Consider the following 22,204-nt stretch of genomic DNA (forward strand, 5'->3'; position numbering starts at 1 on the left):
TTCCTTCCTTCATATTGAGGAATGTTAAACATAAGAAGCAACATAGCACTATTAATGCAGTAAAAAATAACACACCTATAGCTCTTGTCTTGCCCACAGTGAATGCAGAGTTAATAATGAGGATGGAACTTCATGTTTATTCATGTTATTTCAATCCATTAGCAGTTGCAAAAGTAGCAGTAAGGCTTTTATTTTCAGTGGATCAGGCAAAGCATGACTTAGCTGCATTTGTATAAACAGCAGTGGTTTACAGAAACCTGAGGAAGGGTCTGACTTCCCCAGATCATGCCTGTTTTCCCACCTGGCAATCCCACTAGTATGAGACATCTTCTCTCTTCATGCTACACGAGGACATTAAACAACACACTGCATTCAGTTGGACAAACTTATTTATTGGGATGGTCCCTTGTGCATTTAATACATTTTTCTTTATAACATCAGGCACAGATACTTGTAGATGAAATTTTGCACAAAAGCTTATCTGGATATATTTTCTGAATAGGGAGTTCAGCTTCTTGACCTTGTTAAATGGATGCAGTTCCACTGGAATCAATAAACAGCTCAACATAAGCTGATGAGCTGGGCTGTGCTTGGCATTTCTCCAAATGGGAATATTCTACAGTGCTATGTAGGTTAGCAGGAAGAGCAGTTTCCTTTCATAAGAATTTTCCCATTAAAATGAATGCCATTGCAACAAATATATATATATATATATAATATCTGTATATAATAGTTCTAATGCTTGTAAGAAGAACTTGTTTTGATAAATGTAATTTCAGTAGCAACTTTTGGTGACAGGACTTTATATTTATTTCTTACTCTTCTGTTAATCTTTTGCCTTCAAATACATATTTCATTCCGAGTCTGCCATGTTTTTCATTACAATGCAATAACTGAACATCTCAAAACTGATTTTATCAAGTCTGTTTTAATCACCATTAGAAAAACCTAATGCTGCGAAGTTTTCTGTGATGTGTTCGTATATATTTTTGGTGTATTCACTTACTTTTAGTTTTTACCTTGCTCTTATATGCAAAAATATTTCAGAAGCATATCCAATAATGTCAGAACAGATACATATATTTTATACATACATTAATATGTCAGTGTTCATCACACACCCCTTCAGATGTCTTTTTCAGTGAAACTGAATCCTTTGAACCAGCCATGTCGCAGACTTTTAAATTGCAATGTGTTAGATTATGTAAAAACATTTTTAAAAGAATTTAGCTACATGAGATAAAGAAATGAGAAACGGAATAAATGTATTTTAGGGAGAGGGAAGTGTAAATGCATATCTAGCATCACAGTTCAATAACATCTCTTACATTTATCTTTGTAACACATGTTCCAAAACAACCCTTTCTTAGAAGTGCTGCTGCAAACATTCAGCATCATTGTAGACTTTGCAAATAATAGCGTTTATTACCTCTCCTCTAATAGATGGTTTGTGCTTAATTACTGTCCTTTTCAAAGCTCTTTGTTTGCTCAGTCTAATAGTAAAGGAGAAAATTGTGGGTTTTTTCAGTAACCTCTCTCCTCATGTCTATGGTTTTTTGAAGGGGATTTTTTACTGTAGCTTTCCCAGTCACTGGTCACATTTCTCAGAATGATTTTTGGACATTTCCACTCAATGTCAAGATCAAAATGCTTAAAAGCTCTCTGGTTTTTATGGGTTGGCTGTTCTCCATTTTCTAAAACTCAAGCCTTTTTAGGACAGCTTGGAAGTAGCACCCAAAGCCAGGATCCCTCAAAATCACTTCTGATAATCTTAGTCCAGCTCTACCATGCTCTGCTGACTGAAGGACTGGCTGCTGAACAAGCAGTGAGTCCCACTAGTGATGCTGAACCTGATGCTTTGGGGATGAAATGTGCACCATGAGCTGACCTGCTCATATTGACTGGAACACTAAAGAGCTCTTCCTTTGATATCCCTAAATAAGTTTATTCTCACAAACACACAAGCAGTGATGTACCTTCCGTCTCTTTTCCCTTTCCATACCACAGCAGCAACTGTTCTCAGGATGCAGCATTTTATTCTAATTCTTAATTTTCATATATTTTTCTTCATATTTTGAGTGATTTGGGTAAAGGTTTTCGTGCTTTCTGCTGACCACATCTGTATTACTATCAAAATTTGCAGTGTGCTGAGCCTTTACAAAGAAGCATTGGAAATCAAGGTCATTGCAAAATTTGTAACTATACAAGTTAATTTGCAAGCTCCTAGTGTGGATCTAAAAGTTCAAGCCCCTTGAAGCTGCAATTTCATCTTTAGGTAATTCTATCAAGGGAAGATTTATAACCTCCATCTCTCAGGCCTGGTCACCATATGTTGTTGCTTCAAAGAATGTTGACTTCCCTATTTTCCTCTTCATTTACTCTCTCTGCATTTTTCTCCTCTGTGGTAAAACAATTGGTCTATCCAAAAAGAAAAAAGAACATGCAGTGTGGTGAGTTCTTCCCCATTTCATCTCTCCATTATTTAGTTTCTAGAAACTCTGGAAAGAGGAGAAAATAAACTGAATTTCTTCTTGGTTCATCTTTTAATTTGTCCAGATGCTACACCCTTTTTCTGTGAGTGGTTTTGTGGTGCCCATGAGCTCTAACATAGCCTGGATGTGTCCCAGCAGACAGTGCTGAGTAAAATCCTGTGACAGAAAGATTTTTGAAATACAGACTCTATTTTGGGGATTTGGATTTTTGAAATATGCTGCATTGAATGAACTAACCCTCACATTGCTGCTTAGATAGGTCAGTTTATTGGTTCTGACCATTCCTTTCATGCTGAGCAGCAGGATCCTGGTTTTCTATGGGATTGTTTCTATAGTAAAAATATAGTTTCCGGTTTAGCAAGCCAGCAATTCCTTCTCAGAGAAAATGTTCAATAAATAAATGTCAAAGTTTCCAGTATATCCTCGTTACTCTGCCTCACTCGTTCGTAATTGAAAATGGGAAGAAGGTGCTGTTTGACTTGGCAGTTATCCAGCTCTTTTTTTTTTGAATAGCCCACTCTTTGGGACAAAGCTGTACACAAGGGAACAGGATTATTGCCTTATAAAACCCTGCAGCCCACTGACTATTCCTTAATTGCATATTAAAGCAATTAATAAAATTACCTGTATGAAACCAGATTACCAGATTTATTTTGGGTATTCTGCATTCATGTGGGACATTGTTACTGGCCAGTATGGGAGAGAAGAAACTCTGATTTTCTATAATGCATATTGTCGGTACCTCCCTGTAATCAGCTTTCTGTAATCATTTTTCGTGTCAAACATTGAGCTAGAATTGAGAGTCTTCATGATTACAAGATTTTTCAGGTACAAATTGACTTTTAAGAGAGGTTTAGTCTTTTCTTTGTTAGTTTTAGTTGTTGTGCAAGTTGCTGGTATACTCTACAAAAAGATAGGAAAAAGCATTTTAATTATTTTTATCAAGCAGATTGGAGGTATCTAAAAATGAGCTGGATTCTATAGAAAGAAGTGTTAGGTAATTATCTAATGTGGATTAGCTGAATTATTTAGCAGCAGTAGCAGTTGAGCAGGTGAAGTACCCCTTGGGCACAATCTGCATCCCTGGAAGCAGCCCTAGGAGCTGTGTGGATCGGGATCACCCGATAACTCTGGACTATATTGCAGGTGGAGGTTGAAGTTACGGTGATGCAGGGGACATGATTCACTTACAACTCCACTAAAGGAGCTCAGAAGAGTTTTGTTTGAGCACTGCGGGGTTTTGCTTAATTTAATGGACATCTCCTCTCAGTTGTCTTGGGATGTTGTTGGGTGGTAAAGCATAAAATCAAATAACCAACCCCACAGATAACACAGGTTTTATAAAGATCAGCCAGGAAGAACATCCGATACACAACTTATTCGCCTTTTAACAATTAAAATGTTACAGACTGTTATGAATGTAAAGAAGTTCCTCAGCACTACAGTTATTCCACAACCTTGGTAATGGACCAACTGGCGATGGGGAATAGACAGCATTTCATAAGAACACCCATAAATAGTACTGGGACATATTCAACACTTCTGCTGACAGAACTGGAGGGGATTAGGCCATTTCCATTTCTGAATCAAGCAGTTTCTGGCGTAATTTTGTTCCATTTATTTCAGTGGATGTACTTCAGTTGATGATCTGATCCTCTATTCCTCTTCCAAAGCATTACCTGTCAGGTCATGGCTTGAAATTAATACAAGCCTCTTGTTGATTTCCATATTTTCAAAAGGAAGAACCGAGTAAAAGATCAGGGAGGGGATAGTTTTTTCCTTAGAAATGGTAATAACATGGGAAATCAAAAGAGGAAGTAAAATGACTTCTCCCTGTTGAGTTAGGGAATGTTGCCTTCCCTCATCTCATTAAAAATTTAAAGCACTCTTGTTTTTGAGCTGGGTGAATTAGTAATTAAGTGCTGTAATCAACTTGTGTAAACATAATATTGAAGGAGAACAGCAAATTAATCATTTCGTTGGCTTGCCTTCCCCAATTAATGCACCTTTTAGTAAAGGCCTTCCTGCCATGTTGGGATGGTTTTTTTTCTCCTGTTCCCTTAATCAGAAGAGTTATGAAAGGCAGAGGAAGGAGATGGTTGCTCTTAGGCACCATGGTGTACACGAGGAGTGTCCTAAGTTGCTGTGATCTTCTCTTGCTTTTCTTCAAAAACTCCAAATCTGGGCATGTAGAGTTTGAGCCCAAAGTTTAGTGGAGATAAAAGTGGAGTGATTTGGGGGAAAAAACCAAAAGCAAACAAAAAAAAAAACCCTTAAAAAAACCCAAAAAAAGCTCTTGCTTTCCTAAGTAGTGTGTTGTCTGGTACGGCCTCTTCATCTAAGTGATTTCAAGAACCAGACTGTTTTCCCTGTAAGATGTTGGATGGCTGTGGAGAACATTTACAGCTCACCGGGCCTGACTCAAGGCAGTGACTCGGCAGTAGCAGAACTCCATCCCTTTACCTCTTTCCTTGGTGTTTTGACACTGAAATACGTCTTTCCTTAATTGAAAGTGGGTTTTTTTCCCTGTGTAATAAAGTTTGATTCAGTATGGCATGCATGAAACCACTAAGATACTGGCAATGCCTCTGGCTTTTGTATAGAGTCAGCTGCCTTCTTACCAGAAATCTTTAGAGAAATATAGATGAGGGAGAAAAATGAAAAGGCAGTGATTTGATGGCCACTGGCCAGTTCCTTGTGGCCTAGAGTTTATGGTACAAAGAGTGCCTTTTTAGTTAGCATATTTTGGCCTTACTGTCAGAAGTCTTTGCAGTGAGGGTAAAAAGGAGATGAATCACAACTACTCTTTTGCCCTATGGTTGATCCTTCTGCATTAAAGCTGAGAAATATAAATGCTGGTTTGTCTCTTGCAAGCACAGGGTGAGCTTTCAATCAGTTTGAGAATGTGACTTTTTTTTTTCACTTTTCAAACCACAATAAATATATAGAAACCTTTCTACTTTCTTTCAGCTGACTCCAGTGGACAGTATTTCCATGTGGCTGGAGATCCTCTCTTGGTGGGAGTTAAATCACACATACAAGCACCACCACTTAGAGTCACACAGCTGAGATGTGGCTGCAGCTGATCACACGATGCTTTCACAAAAGTGCTTAGAAAAGTACCCTCTGTCTTGTTGCTGTTTACTGACATGTGATACTGGTTGACATCTGTTGCCCTTCTCATTTGAGGTCTGTTTGCTTTACTAACTTTAACATTTCCACATTGCTGTGCTGCTGAAGTGCAGATACACAAATCTCCTTGCAGTCCCCAAGGTCCTTTTATGAGAAGCAGAGCTGCCACCATTTGATATCATCCTGCTGGCTGCCTTTTATATTGGAGTGGAGAGAAATAATTCTGTTGCTGTGAAATGTTCTTGGTGGAGTGCAATGTCTAGTGCTATATGTTGTCATACATTTGATGTATGATCAGATCAGTACATGCTGTACAGTAGCATTTACTTCATTATCACAGCACATGATTTGTGGTCGGTTTATATCACTTGAAATTATTACAGGTAAAAACTTGTCTAAGAAAATGTCAAAGTTTGTCACAGCAGGTCATATAGCTACTGAAATGACAGATGATCTTAGTCCATAATCCTAATGCAGAATTCTCAGTTCATGTAAATCAGCATTGCTCCAGGATTTCAGAGGAATGACACCAGTTTACTCCAGTGCCCTGATCCAGTCAAGCACTCAGGTACCTCATCTGACTTTAGGCAAGAAGCTCAGTTGAAGATAAGCAGGACTGCCCATGTGCTGAAATACTTTACTGGATTAGAGCCCAAACAGGAATCTGACACAGTTCACTGGAGATGACACATCTTGAAATGATAAGAGTGATTAGAGCTCTTGCAATTGGTTTTTGTTGTTACACCTTCAGGAACAAGTTGTGGATGCCACAAGTTGTGGATACTATGTAATGAGATACAAAGGTGTTGTCTTTTGTTAAGTGGTATGCTTTTGTGGAAACCCAGCATGCCTGAATTTTAAATGTCATCCAGTACACAAATGTTCAGATTTGGAATTTCTCAGTAACTGTTTAATGACGAGGAAAGGCAGCTGCAGTGGGTCAGTGTAATGTGTTGGCTATAACAGGACTGCCCATTTACATTAGCTGAGTATTTGTTCAGACACAGGAGGTAACAACCTCAGAAATCCAGTGCTTAGAGATGGGGCCATATTATTTTTCTGAAAGTAGGTGGTTTAATTAAAATGAAATCAAACATGGCCTTTCATGTGGGCATTGGCAGAAGGAGACAGAGCTCTGTGTGTCGGGACATCAGTTTGACTTACCTGGTTATTAATTCTGGCTGAAAGTGGTGATAAAGGTTTTATTGCCTATTTCACACATTTACAAGGATGGACTAAAAGGTAATGAAGACCTCCCAAAGGGAAGCATGATGAAAGAAATCTGTTTAATCTCTGTGCTAAAGGTGCTTTGTGCACTGGCACAGAACTTCACCTGAGTTCTGGATCTTGCAGGCACACCCCAATTACTGTATTAGAAACAACCACGTGTGTGTCAATATAATCTGCTCTATCTATGGGATTAACACTTACATTGTCGTGTCTTTTAGCTTTTTAAAAACTCACATCAGCTGATGTTGGCAAAGAATAACATGTAGTGTTTTGTTAATCTACAGAAGTTGAGACTCTTACTAAACCAGTGGTATTCTTCTCTTCTGTCAGTAAGCCCAAGACCTGGCAAGCAGGAGAAAAAAAGCTGCCTGGAATAGTTCAGGTTCTGCTGCAATGTATTTTTGTAACAAACCATGAAATGACCACAGTGGAGTTTGTCTAAGGAGATGTACAATTAGTTGATTTTTTTTTTTCAAGAAGAAAAAGCTTGTAGCAGTTTAATAATATCACAACTTACAGATTTTCCAGCTTGCTGACCTTGTCTTTTCTTGAGGAAAACCATAAATATGAGGAAACCATAAATGTGTCTTTATAGTAGATAGTTACTTTCTTTAAAATGTACTGTGATCCTTCTCCTTTCTATTTTAAGGACAGATTTTACCCACGTACTCAAGAGACATGGCTGAAGTCATTCAGACCTTGGACTCCCCTTCTGTCCAGGCCATTTAAGCAGGGAAAAGTGTGATAGCAATATTTTATAGGCAGGATGAGTACAAAGGAGGATACCATGGATCTTTTGTAACTGTCAGTAGCCAAGAAGGTCCTTTTCAGAGCGTGTCTTGTTTAAATGATGTTTGGGATGTCAAATGAGTTACAGTCTCACTGCCCTCGTCTCTTCAGTAGCTGAGCAGAACAACCTTCAAGTTATGCACTGGAGAATTGGAAACTCAATCTGGCTACATTGTGAGATTAATTTTCCATCTGGGATTTGCACTCTTGCAGTGTCAGCGCAGGGATCAGACTGTTCCGTGGTGAAGCACGGGCGTGTGGAGTCACAGCACTGTCTGAAACGCTTGAGGGTTCTTCACAATAAAGTTTCTGAAGGACATTATGATCACTTAGTCGTGGGATTTGATGCCAGTAACTCAAACCACTAGAACATACTTTTTCCACCCTATATTTGAAAAAGTTTTATGTTTTACATATATTAGATTGTTCTTTCTCCTAAAGATGTCTAGAGGGTTTTGCTTCTCAAAATTCACCCTATCTGTATAGTTTAACTAGACCGTTTACTGTCTAGGAGTTTCCAGTGCATTTCATTTTGTTGTGGTTAACAGTGAAGACATTTTCCTTTATTCCCTTTCATATAATCATGGATCTGAAATGGTGAAGGAGAGATCCCATAACATTTATTAGTTTTTTTAAAAGGCAGTTACTTTGTTATTGGCTTTCCTCAGAATTGGAATCCAATTCTCATTTTTCCTTTCTCTGTTCTGTCGTATGTTCTTGTTTCCTTGGTTTCTTAGATTAGACATATAACAACCATTCCCCTTCTTTCTTGTTTTGAAGCAACTTTTCACACCTCCTGTATGTAAATATTTCTGAGGCACAGCTTGAAACTGGACAATGCGATGTAGAGAGAATCCATATGAAATTCCTTCATGACTCTGTTTTGTTTTTATTGGGACAAGTGTCCATGTAATGAGTAGCAAAACCATAATTGTCACTCTGAGGGAAGTATAGGCAGAAAGGCTGACCACCAAGTGGGCACGGAAAAGCCTAAGTTGCAAATTTTTGCACAGAGATATTCCTCCAGATGAGGGTTGAAAAACACTGGCAGAACACAAATAAGGAGAACTTCTGTGCTCATTTCTTGCTGTGCCTTATAAGCATGTATAAGCAGCAAAAGTGAGTTGGGTTGTTACCTTAAGAATGATTTATAGGGCATGTACTCAATGTGTAGCACTCCTGGGGCTGCATTCCCCTGAGCATTACTAACCCTCAGCACATAAATACATCCTGACCCGTGTTGGGCCTGTTTATGTGAGCCCCTGCTGCCTTCTGCACTGCCTCCTGATGGTCCTTTACCAGGTAGAAGTCTTAGGGAGGAGTGTGGGTGTGGAAGCTATGGTGGGAGCATATTGTTTGGGCAAGGAACAGAGTGAAGTGATGTGACAATGCTGCTCCTCGCTAAGCAGACCAGGGTGCTTGGATCTACCATGTCACTGGTTTTGGAGCTTGGGAAGCACAGGGGACCCTCAAGGGAGAACAGTCTGGAAAGTAAACCAGCTTCTAATCAATATTTTTTCCTTTGGAGAGTCTCTGCATGATAAGAATATGTGGGAGAGATCTCTACCCCAGAGCCCAACCTCTGCCTCCCAACACCATGGGTTGGATGATGATAACATGTCACATTTGGAAGGTTCCTTTATTGCCCAGCCCTGTAGCACAGAACCGACTTAGGCATCTTGGATACATTTGGCAATATATTGCTGAGTCTAGTACCCTTGTGTCAGACTCCTTTGGCTTTCAAAATGTCTGGTAGGACTTGATTTTTGTCTAATTTTCCCAAATTTGTGTCTTTGTATCTGTTGCTGTGAAATCACATGTTTCTGTCAACTTGAAGAAATTCAGGCATTGAGTCCTGTATCTTTAGACAGAGTGAAGCAGCTTGGGTGTCTTCCAGCAGATAAATGGGATATGTGTTAGTCTCTAGGTTGGGAGCTGGCACTTACTTTAGGTGTAGGAGGTGAGTAATGGCCCTAAAGATGCTAAGCTGTGTGAAAACCTTCTGATAAATGGGGTCTTTTCGTGATGAGCTATCCTCACGTTCCTGGACTGGTTGGCATAAAAACTTTGCATATACAAGCACATTACTCATTATTTACTGGTCGTGGTTGTAAGGTTGTTTAATTTTGCAATAGTTCCATCTAAGGGATGATTCTTGCATTGCATGAAAGGGAGTCTAAGCAAGATCCACTTTTTTATTTACTTTGTATAACTTTGCCCCTGTAGATATTCAGCACACATGCCATAAGACACAAAATGCCGAACTTGGGGCTTGCTGGACGTGGAAATTCCACTCATCCCAAAAGAGAACCAGGCATGGTAAGAGAATAAAAGAAAGAAGATAAGTTGGAGGAGAATGCGGCTTTTCTCTTTTGGCACTAAATCCCAGATATTTCCACCATCTCCCTCTCCCTGCTGCTGCTCTGATGTTGTTTATTCTTTCCTCTTGTATTCTTGCCTTCTTGTTTGTACTTCTCTTTTGTTTAATAATTTGGTTTTTTCTTCTTTTATCAACTGTTGATTTTTCTCCTCTCCTCTCCTCTCCTCTCCTCTCCTCTCCTCTCCTCTCCTCTCCTCTCCTCTCCTCTCCTCTCCTCTCCTCTCCTCTCCTCTCCTCTCCTCTCCTCTCCTCTCCTCTCCTCTCCTCTCCTCTCCTCTCCTCTCCTCTCCTCTCCTCCTCTCCTCTCCTCTCCTCTCCTCTCCTCTCCTCTCCTCTCCTCTCCTCTCCTCTCCTCTCCTCTCCTCTCCTCTCCTCTCCTCTCCTCTCCTCTCCTCTCCTCTCCTCTCCTCTCCTCTCCTCTCCTCTCCTCTCCTCTCCTCTCCTCTCCTCTCCTCTCCTCTCCTCTCCTCTCCCTCCTCTCCTCTCCTCTCCTCTCCTCTCCTCTCCTCTCCTCTCCTCTCCTCTCCTCTCCTCTCCGCTCCTCTCCTCTCCTCTCCTCTCCTCTCCTCTCCTCTCCTCTCCTCTCCTCTCCCTCTCCTCTCCTCTCCTCTCCTCTCCTCTCCTCTCCCTCTCCTCTCCTCTCCTCATCCTCTCCTCTCCTCTCCTCTCCTCTCCTCTCCTCCTCTCCTCTCCTCTCCTCTCCTCTCCTCTCCTCTCCTCCTCCTCTCCTCTCCTCTCCTCTCCTCTCCTCTCCTCTCCTCTCCTCTCCTCTCCTCTCTTCCATTTTCTTCCTCTTCTTTTGTTCTCTCTCTCTCTTTTCCAACTCTTTCCACATCTCAGTCCCTTACCCCTGTCCTCATATAATAAAAAGCAAGGATGAAGGAATGGTTTGTGCTGATCCCTCACCTCAGGTCCACTCTCAAGGCTTGTAGACTTCAGTAAAGCCTTGTGGCATGTCCTCTGCTTTATGGGTACAGCATATCCACACATTTCCAGCCCTGACTGGGCTGTGCCAGTGTTCTTGGACTGGAAGAGGAGAGATTTATGATGGCACCGATCACAGAGCTAAAATAAACTGCCCTCCCTCAGCCAGAGGAATATGAGTTTGTAAATGCCAGCATTTTATACACAAAATGAAGGGCACAGGCTGAGGGAGCCAGCTGCCTGGGGTAGCTGTGCAGGGTCTGAAAATGGCAAGTCTCTAAAAACAAAGAGCCAGAAGAAGTCATTTATGTTAAAACAAACTCTGTCATGAGTCATTTGACTTCTTTTTCTCTTACACACATAGTTTATGTCTCAGGCCTTCTAAGGCCCGAGTAACATCTGATACTCCTTAGCCTGAGCCAGCTCTAATAGGAGTGGGATCCTGCTTCCACTTACATTTGCCACTTAGAACTCTATTTAATTTGAGTCTTGTGTTTACAGGCTGTAACTATTACTTATTTGTCATTTTTATGGTAATAAAAAGATTGTTTGTCTGCGATTCAGTCCCAGCCATGCTGTTGAATAGGTCTGTGTCCTCAGCAGCAGCAGAGAAAAAGTGGCCCAAGCGGGCTTTTACTTTTTGCCTCATTCATTTTTCTCCTGTGGCTCCAGTTGAGCAGGTCAGCAGGTCAGCAGGCAAGAGGGGGGATGCAGGTCCTTGCCATCCCTCCCAATCACTGTCTCTCTCTAATGATACCAGCAGAGCATCACTCCACATTTCTCACACTGTTTGCAATGAGCTGCAGGTGATTTTTCTTCCCTTCTCCTTTAAAAGAACCAACCCCAAAGTGTACACTGTTTGAAAAATACAGCTTTGCCTCTTTTACCATTTTTATTTTATTTTTCATCCTCTCCCTTTGTCTCCTCCCTTTTTCTCCCAGGTTTTTGTTTAAATATTTTTACCAGGTGGTTCAGGTGCAAAAAAAATAGTTAATTGCAGCTATAAAATATGAAAGGTCTATGAATTCTTCAAGTCTTGTTCCCTGCTTGTGCCAAAGCCTATGGAGATCTGAAAGGGGAAAATGAAACACAGCCAAAGAGCAAAAAAGCTTTGTCCCAATCCAAGGTTTACAGGGAAAGGATTCAAACCCCTGAACCAGCTTCTCTGGTCGAGGATAACCCTCAGACCCCCTGCTAAAAGTGGCTGCACCTTAATTAAGAGCATGACTCTTGTTCCCTCTAGTGGCTAATTACACAGCATCTCCCTCACACCAGCATGTCATTCCCCTGCCTTTCCGCTTCCCTGCCCAATTTTCCTCCCATCCACAGTTTTTTGATGTGTTTTGTAACTGTCTCAATGGCGTTTGCCATTCTTTGGAGTGCAACTTTAGAAAGCAGGGAACCCTCCTATGGGTAGATGCTACCTTACATCTGCAACACAGCAGTAGGACCTCAGGGTGGAGAGGTTTTTGCCCATATTCCACCCATGCTGGATTTTTTATAGCATTAGTAGTAAGGGTTAAGGAAGAAGGGATTTTCTTGGTTTATCAGCATCCCTGTTCCTATTGTAACTCCTTGAGTATGAACAGATATGGATGCCCAGAACTACTAGACACCTCAAATCACAGGCTTGTTTAATGTCCTGGAGATAAGGACTGAATTGCCTGGCTTTCCAGATCAAACAAATACCACGTAAAATGTAGTGGCATATTTCTTAGTGACACAGGAAAAAAAAAAATCTGTGTTTGCCAAAGTAGTTCTTATTGACAGCCTGGTAATGGGAGACACTCTGTGCTAGTTCAAATCTAACATAAACTACTGCAGCATAACTAAGTTATTCTGAGTTTACCTCAGTATAAATAAAAGCAGAATTTGACAATGAGAAAACAACGTGTTACCTAACTCGAGAGTCAGAGTAAGTAGTTTTTATTCACAATTCCAGCACGGATTCTGTCTATGTCTTTGGGCAAGTTGTTTAGCTTTGCTCTTGATCCATCTGATTTGTGAAGCAGGTTTAGTGATGTTTAAGTACCTCAGAGGTGGAATTTATAGTTACAGTAAAGGTGATAGAATGAAAAGTGCAAGGCAAATCTATGATGATGTTAATGGTGTTACTCTGGGGGATTAAAATAAATCAGAATGGAAAGGCTGGAGACTGACAACACTGTTACACATAGTTGGAACATCTTTTGACTTCAAATCTCACTTTAGAACGGCGGTTTTATTATTTGTGATAATTTACATGGCTATGAATATAATATGAAATATGGCCTATGTAGTATGGCATGGCTACAGCTCTGATTTTTATATCAATTTTTAGTATTTACAGCATTCAGGACTTTTAAAGGTTGTGTTATACATCTGCACTGAAATGCTCAATGTGAAAAATGCACTTTATATGCAGAATTCTTGTTTTTGAAAATATTTGAGCAGGAATGGTTGACCACATCCTTTAAAGCACAAATTCACCCATGGTTTGTATTGGCAATTTCTTAGGAACAACAAAGGCTAATTCCAGAGCAGCATTTTCATTCCCAGGCCTGTCGTTTTAGACATCTCATGCCTTGTCCAGCACGTAACTGAGGGACTGGGTGCTCTTTTTTCTCAAGTATGGAGCCTTCTAAACTGCAGTTAAAGACATTTTTGGAGACTTCTGAAAATCAACTGTTATCCTTTTTTGACTGCAGTGGGACCAGTATTACCAGAAACAACAGATGCATATTGCTTTGCTGAGCATCCTCCAATTTGCATCTGAAGTTTGTGATAGGCCAGTAACCCAGGGAGTGTAATCTAAAACATTCAGCAGGATAAGACCTCCTTGTTAGAACTGTATCCTTTTTCTTGTATGTCTGGGTTATATTCTTTTAAATTAAATTACTGAGTTGTAGAGTGACCCACATTCCTTCTATTCCTGTAAAAATGACTGACAGCTTTCCAGTTGCACATGGTCCTGCTGTTTGTTGGGAGAGGAGGGCACAGAATGGGATCCTACCAAATTTTTTACATATTATATATAAAGATTGTTGAGCATGAGAAAATGGCTACTTATCAAGGATTTAGTTAGATCTGTTGCTGAACCAGTCTAATCTTATATAGATCTTCACTAATTATTCCAATACCAATAACCAAGCCAGAGCAGAACAATGGATAAGTGTGTTTAGAAAGGTGTACTGTAAAATTAAGACTTTCATCAGGTAAAAGTAATTTAATATATTTCCCCCCACTCTAGACTTGTCACAGATGAAGAAATACCTTTGAACAAAAAGTAGCTTTTTTTTTTCAGATTTGCTCCATTAAGCAATTTCCAAGGTACGGAATTGCTGCTAATGGAAAAGCGAAACAAATCTGGGATTTTGAGCTGGTGGAGTATTCGTGCAAGTGATTAGGCTGTACAAAAGGAGCATTCATCTTGAAATGACAGATAAGTGCTAAGGACAGGATTGAAAACTGTAAATATGTTAGCACTTTAAGCGAGAGCACAGCTCCAGCACTTGTGAGACTCATCAGCTGCTGTAAACAATATGGATCTTTGAGATGATCTCTGCCGAGATCTCAGTACATTAGATAATGATGGAGTTGTTCATTTTTGCTTCTTCTGTTTTGCTTTTTTTTTGCTTTCAGAAAGTACTTTCTGCAAAGAATAGGCCCATGATGGTGCCAGCACACACTTATCTCTCTCCACGAGCAGAGGCTGCAGAGTCCCCGTGGGGAGCAAAGAACAATCCGCAGAGCCAGGCTCTGCCTTTCCCAAAATTTATGCACAGGTGAGGAACAGTATGTGCAGCTGCACTGCAACTTTCCTTGCAGGGCTGTGCCTCTACCCACGGCTGGGAAAGGCTCTTTGAGGTCGCCCAGCCTCAGTTCACAGTTAGGACACTTCAAGTGTGATTTTAAAAGGCAAGTGTTCAGGTGGTGGCAGCAGCTTCCCTTGTGGAGTGTTGCGAAGGGTTAACAGTGACTGAGCTGTAGCAATGGAGGGTTTCATGTTGTGAAAGCTGCATACAAGAGAAATTAATTTGAAACCAATAAATCCCCTTTGCAAAGGACACTATAAAAAGCTGGCATACCATGATAGCTCCAAACACTCACTGACCTCGCTGAGGTTCTGTTCGGTGACCTACCAGTGAAAAGCTCCATTTGAGTCTCTGCTATTCATCTCTTTTCCCAGCTTGCTGTCTTTAAATAAAAGGACAGATCCTCAGCAGCAGGAATTGGCTCAATTCTTAGGATCAGCTGAATTGTGAAGCACAAAGTGTTTTTACTTCAGCTGTGTCCCACATTGGCCAGGTTTTCCTCCTGAGTGTTTGATATTAGTCTAGTGGTGTTATTGATTGTCATGGAATACATGAGAAACTGAGGTGCAGAAGGCTTGTGTGACTTGTCCAGGGTTAAAATTCGGGAGCCAGTGAATCCAGCTGCCCTCCTTACAGTCACAGAAGTTGTGCTGGGAAGAGTTTTCCCCCATAAGCACTTCAGGAGCAGTGAGATTTCTCACTGAAGTGACTGAAAGGGTAAGATTTGCTTGGAAACAAGAGCCACAGGGTGCAGCTCACTGGGGATTCTTAAAAACTGGGAAATAGGATGGGACAACAAAGTAAAAGTAGGAATGGTGACTGGCTGGGTGTTGCGAGAACATCCCTCTGGAAGGATTCTGTGCTGCTCCCTGGCAGTTCTGGGTGGCAGGTTTGGATTTGCTCATTAAGAGAGGTTTTGCAATATTACTGTCATCAAAGGCTCTTCTATGGCTCTGGGGCAGGTGGGGATTTATAGTCCTTGAGTTTGGTTTTGTGTAGAAAAATGTCAGATACCCAGAGTGGTGATAAGGGTAGCTGGAAATTTATCAGCAAGAATAGTTTATTTCAAATTATTTTGTTCAAGTTGGCGCCTACAGGTTTTCTGTGCAATAAATGTGATTGCGGTGCACAGACAGGTTTGCATATAGAGAGGCTCTTGCTGACAGAGAAGTTTTAATTATAAAGAAAACTGTATTTACCATTTCCCAATGGTCTGTAAGAGCTACAAGCCAAAGTTTTTAGGTGCGAGGGGAGCAGAACACCCATTCTGATGTGACTGTTACAGTTTCTCATATAAATCTCCCTGAATTCTATGTCCACAGAATCCTACAGGGCAAGTTGAGAGTCTCCCTTGCTGCTGTTAGAGCACATTTGGCAACAGACTGGCCATCCCACCTGTCAGACCAGGCTTCCCAGGTGTTTAAGGAATCAAGAGCTTCCTGAAATTGTTTAGCAATATGTATCCAGCATTAAAGTGCTTTTTTAGAAACAGTACTCTTCTTAGAGGACAGTTCTAGTGGCAGAAGAGCAAATGAGAGCAGAAGCTTCTCATCCCTGGCTGCCTCTGATTTCCAGCCCTGAAGAAGAAAGGATGTTCAGTTTTTAACAGAAAAAATATCATCAGCTGGTCATAGAATCATAGAATGGTTTGGGTTGGAAGAGACCTTTAAAGGTCATCACCCGCTGCCATGATGAGTGTGCCTTGCTTCAGCCTCACTTAGTTTAGTCACTTGTAACCTCTAATTTGGGAAAGAAAAATACTTTCTGGAGCAGTTTGCTACAAAAGGTTGCTGACCCTTTCTCTGTAGCAATTGTGGCAAGGAAAGCAAATGCCTTGTGCCATGGACAGCTGCCTTCTCTGGGCTTTGCTTCACAATAAAATACCAGTTTTCTCTTAAATTAAACTTCAATTTTTTGTTGGACATAGAATTTCTGTGAGGTTCCTAGAAATGCTTTCTTCATGTTTTAATGAAGTTTTACCCACTGTTTAACATCTCAACCTTTCGTATACAGTAGTGAAAGACTTTTTTTCTAAAGGTCTCTCATTTTTTATGAGCCCCTGTCCAGGGTGATTTCCCAAATGCAGTCCAGATTGAGCAAAATTTAAGCATATTTCTGAGGTACAGTTTTTTTAATAGTAAACCACGTATCAGATTAAATACATAAAAAATAATCCCAAATGAAAACTCACAGCAGGGATTTCCCTCATTAACCTCAGGTAGACACTGGAGCACAGCAGAGTGTTTTTGAAACATGAGGGGAAAGGGAAAGTCTCCTCAGCTAGAGCTGGAAACAGGGAAAAAATAATTAGAGTGAAATGTTGCAAATAATTTTGTTTTTGTGATGGAGTAACCCTAAAGCAAAGTATAGGGAGAAGTTGGTTTTATGACAAAATCCCTGCTAGATAACCCCAAAAATGCTCAAACCCACCGAGTGGGGAAATGAACAGAGAGACGGATTAATTAGATCGAAAAAATGTTTTGACAGCATAAGTGAACATATGGAAAGAATTGAGAGAACCCGATCCAGGTCCCCATGTGTAAATGATGCCTTAGCCATAGCTCATAAAGCAAATACAGATGCAAAAAAAAAAAAAAAAGAAAAAAAGCCCCTTTCCTATCCCCTCCCCCCAGTAAATCCCAATCCATTGCCAGATGGCAAATAAAAGTTTGAACTCGGTGACTAAAGGCGAGGAAAGCTGTATGTTCAGTGTGAATGTGGAAAGAAATCAGCTGAATAAATCTGAATTTTGCATCCTGAAGGAAGTGGTGCAGTTCACCTAAATATTGTGTCAAGTCACAGCCAGGCATCAGGATATCCTGTGTGGATGCTTGATCCTCAGCTTCTCTGTTTTATCCTTCCCTGTCCAAATCGTGGAATCACGGAATGGTTTGGGCAGGGGCACCCTTCAGTAGACCAGGTTGCTCCAAGCCCCGTCCAACCTGGCCTGGAAGACTTCCCAGGATAGAACGCTCTGTGCCAGGGCCTCACCACCTCACAGGGGAGAACTGCTTTGTTTTGTTATGCATGTCTGTGGAACCCCACACCCACCCTGCCTGCCCCAAAGGTTCTACCATCTAAAACTGAGAGTAAAAGCATTGGGACAGGTGCTGTAAGCTGAGGCTGTAAGGAGAAGGGAGCCAGAGAAGCAAAACAACTTGTTGCAGGTTGTGCAGAGGAGCAGCGTGCCAGGATTAGTTTACTCCATCCCCAGAAGCCGGGAGAAGGCTGTTACAGGAGTGCCCTGCACTGGGAGCTGATGAAGGAATCTCATGGCTCCCAGGTGAGCTCGTGTCCTGTTAAACACAGCTGCCTGTCAGCATAACATTGCCCAGCCTAAAAAGTGGGTTAAATCGATACATTTTCATGTGGTTTATACGGACAAACCTCAGTCTACTCTGACAGTTATGCTGTGTGTGGTTAACGAATTTATTCCACCTCAGAAGGGGGTGAGGGAAGTGTGCTGTCTGTGCCAGGTGGTGCTGGAGTCAGGAGCCTGTGCCAGCTGTGGCATTGCCACCCACAGCGTGGGACCGGCAAAGAGGCCCCAGGATCTCCACACACAGACGCTGGGGAGTGAACACTCACATGGATAAGCTGTACAAGCTCATGTCAGGGTAAGAACAGCTAAACCCTGCCCCAGCCTGCTTGGATGTTGCCCCCAGACTGTTGATTCATGGCACCCAGTGCCAGCAATCTGTGAGGCTGAAACAGGAGCTGAACACTTGGGCCCTTTCCATTGCCTGGGTAAGCCGAAACCCTTGCTAAGCCGTCAAGTTGGCGTCCAGGCACTGAGAGGTGCCAGCAACGGAGCCCTCACAAAGCAAACTGCTTAATTATTTGATAGTCAAAGGCAACTTGGGGGAGGGCAGAGGCAAATCAACAACTAACCAACTTATATTTAGTAGCAGTGTGGCTGGAGCTTAGACCCAAAGATAGTTTCCAGCTGATAGATGATGTGGCAATCATAGCTGATCCTCGTCCCATTCTAAATTTGGGCTGTGGAATAAGTCATTAGTATCATTGCTGGCATGGCCAGGCACCCTCACAGCAGCTGCCCTGCCACTGCTGCTCCTCTTAGGGCTGTGCCCATGGCTGCCCAGCCTGGCTGGAGCTCTGTGGGGCACTCAGTGACCACAGCCTGTCTGGCACCCTGTAGCCACTGAGGCAAAGTCAGTGCTCTGGAGGTAGAAGTGGTGCTGTGTCCTCACCTGCTCTTGTCTCTGCTCTCAGGAGCTCTCTGCCATTTGTCCTTGTCCCTGATGCTAAGGAGTGAAAGCTGTGCTCTGATGGTACAGGACAGGTTGAGTGATCTGTGCTTTAGTGAGATGTGGAGGGTGCAGTAGGGTAAGAACTCCATGTACCACTCACAGTGCAAAATTAGGGACAAAGCAAACTGGGGAAACAGGGCACAGCCTATTTCAGAGAGAGGAATTACTGAAAAATCACTGAAAATCAAAAGAGTAAATTACATGTCCCAAATAACTCGGGGAATTTGTGGAAGCTTTATGGATCCTGATTCAGTGTTTGAACCGGAAAACCACCTTGTCTCAGTACTGAGGATCCATCCAGTTGGCCTCTGTCAACTCAGATTGGATGGTTGAAAGGTAGAATAATGTTGGGCTTCTTCTAAGCTACCTGCCTGATTCCCTTCCACAACAGTAACAGTTTGCAACAAACTAATGTATAAATTATTTCTCTAAGATGGACTAGTGCTGTTACTGAACATATGGATAATGAGGTTCAAAAGGCCAGTGACTTTTCCTGGAAGACAAATTCGAACTCAAGTCCTGAGCTGGTGTCCTGCTGGACCTCCATCCTTCCATCCCTTCTCCCTCCTTCTCTGCAGTCTCACGTACACAGACACAGACAGACAGAAACACTTTTTCTCTCTGAGGTTTGATATGGACCCAGAAATCAATGTTGGATCAGAGCAAAAGGAAAATACAAGCTTGTGTGAAATTTTCCACCTTTTCACTAAATGAATCAAAGCCAAATTTTCACACTTTGGTCTTAGGTGTGAAATTTTTGCTCAGCTCTAATATTTATCCATAATGTGTTTTAAAACTTGGCTCGCTCCATTCAGAATACCACAGAGAATTGAGTTACAGATTCTGGGCTTTGTGCACGCTGCCAAGATCTGCCCCTATAACTCAAACAAATTTAAGGGGGGGAAAAAAAACACTAGAAAAATATTGTATATGGTCCATCACATGCTTTCTTCATGCAGTCATATACCACTAAAAAGTAATGTTCTGCTAGGCCTGTGTTACAGAAATACATTCATGTGACTCCTGTAAGCGTAGATAAGATGGATTTTGCATCTCCAGGCTATGGACCAAGCAATCCCTAAATAAAAGCCTATAAAGAAATAGCAGCCTTACTTAAAATTCTTAGAAAAATTTAGAAGTGTTTCTTGAACATCAGCATTTCAAGAAATCTATTTATTCCTCTCAAATCCAAATATATCTGTGACTGGACTTCTTAAAATGATGGTAAAGAGCATCTGTTAGTCTGAGCTTATGTGTGTAGAATAGAGATGAGTGAGAGGGAGGTTCTTCACTGACAAAGAACAGTTAAAATTATTATATATAACATTATTTATTGTATTTGTTGTGAGGACTAGAAGTGTAAAGAAGGTCTGTTAGTTTGAAGGTTGTTACACCTGCTGAATCCTCAAGTCAGCACAGGTCTGGTGGGAAGAATGTTCCTGCATTTCAGCCTATTGTGAATAGGGCAACTTTTACATTATTTTCCTTTGCTTCTGGATCTGTGACAGGAAAGCTGTACAGGAACACTGGGCAGTCGAGACTGGCCTGAGTGGGAGCATCGTGTCCCCACAGTTTGGTGCTTTGCTGTATGTGCAGCCAGGTGCTTTCAGCCACTGAAATTGTACAGGAAAGCTTTAAATGATATGTGGTTTTTTATTGTTAATAACTATGCCAGGTAAAAATCCAAACATTTCTTGGGATTATTGAAATGACTTAAGTGGAGAGAACACATCTGGGAAATTGCACTTGTGCTGGAAATATCCATCTAACTTTGGATACAATTTTAAAGTACCTAAATAAAGCAACCCCCCAGTTTCTTAAAGGGACTGATGTTCCCAGCTCATTCATTTCAATGACATTTTATTACTGCACATTCATAGCCAAGAGTGACATCCCTGAATCTGACTTCTCATTTAAGGGCCTACATCCCATTTATTTTCAGTAATACTCAGCCATGTAAGTCCTTGGGTCACTACTGAAAATCAGACTTGGGGACTATTTACAAGTGGGCTGATCTTCCATGGCTCCCTCTGTAGTCCCAAGGAAGATGGGCTCTTCTTGTAGGATGGGCAGGATGGTGCTGGGTGCTCTGAGGCAGCTCTTGGAGGATCCCATGAGGTAAGGAATCAGAGAAGACCAGGCTCCCAGTCTAAAGCTATTCCTTGTGTGCTCCTCCTGTGGGCTCCCATGCCAGGCTGATGGGCTTGTCCTGGTGCCTCCTGGTATGACGGAGTAACTTGCTGCACTGTGGCCACACAGGGTTAAAAACCTTTTCCTTCCCATTATTGAAGGGAAAACAGTTGAAATGTCCAGCTTTTAGTTGCTGTGTCAAAGTAGGATCTCCACAGGAGACAAGGTTTTCCCTGGTTTCCAGTAGGGATTCCCTGGGAGATCCGCTGCCTGTTGAGGCTCTGCCCTGGATTTTTCAACTTATCCCCTGCCCCAGATGGTGCTGAAAAGCTGAATTCAGCCACCAGGACCAAGTGGATTTGAATGATCTTCCCAGCAGCAAAATGGCACCTTGTTCTGAAGTCTTGGTGGCCTTGGAGAGTTTGGTTCCCTGGGCCTGTTCCTTCTTTCCCGGGCAGGGTAACCCTGTTGGACTGACTCTCTCCATGGAGAGCAGAGTGTTTACTGCCTTGTATCTGTCTCAGCATTGACACTCCAACAAAAGGTTAGCAATCATGAATGCATCCCTTTATTCCTGCTCCACAGTGCCTCTCTTTTTTTCTGTGTAAACCCTTCACTTGCCTCTTGCCCAGCCTTTAGAAACGATGATCAAATGCGAACTTTCAGGGGTTATTTATAGCATAGCCTTTATGGAAAGAGAGAAAAGAAATGATTAAAAAGCAATTTTACAAAATATTTTGTTTTAAGAGAGAATTCATTGTGTTTTAAATCACTATATTCATTGTGCTGTCTAGACTGGCAAACAAAGAAGATAGAGCGTCATTCAAATTAAGATTGTGAAATTCTTGGTGACTGGAATTATGGATTTGTATGTCAACCCTCCAACAAACTATTTCTGAACAGCAGTATTATCACTTTGCTATATTTAAGGCTTTGTTGGAGACAGAGCAGTGCACAAGGTTGATTCGATTCAGTAATGCAATTCTAATGTTCTTTTGTTTCCCATTTCATTATGAATTCATATTTTCAATGTTCTGTTCCTCTTTGTCCCCAGAAAATTGT

At 41.6% G+C, this 22,204-nt stretch overlaps 1 protein-coding gene across 12 annotated transcripts in view; it reads left to right on the forward strand.

The window, feature by feature from the left end:
* FGGY (FGGY carbohydrate kinase domain containing) overlaps positions 1-22,204 on the forward strand; it is a 149,832-nt gene that overhangs the window by 105,654 nt on the left and 21,974 nt on the right. The window lies entirely within an intron of this gene.

The sequence above is a fragment of the Chiroxiphia lanceolata genome, chromosome 9 (assembly GCF_009829145.1).
Source record: "Chiroxiphia lanceolata isolate bChiLan1 chromosome 9, bChiLan1.pri, whole genome shotgun sequence".
NCBI lineage: Eukaryota > Metazoa > Chordata > Aves > Passeriformes > Pipridae > Chiroxiphia > Chiroxiphia lanceolata.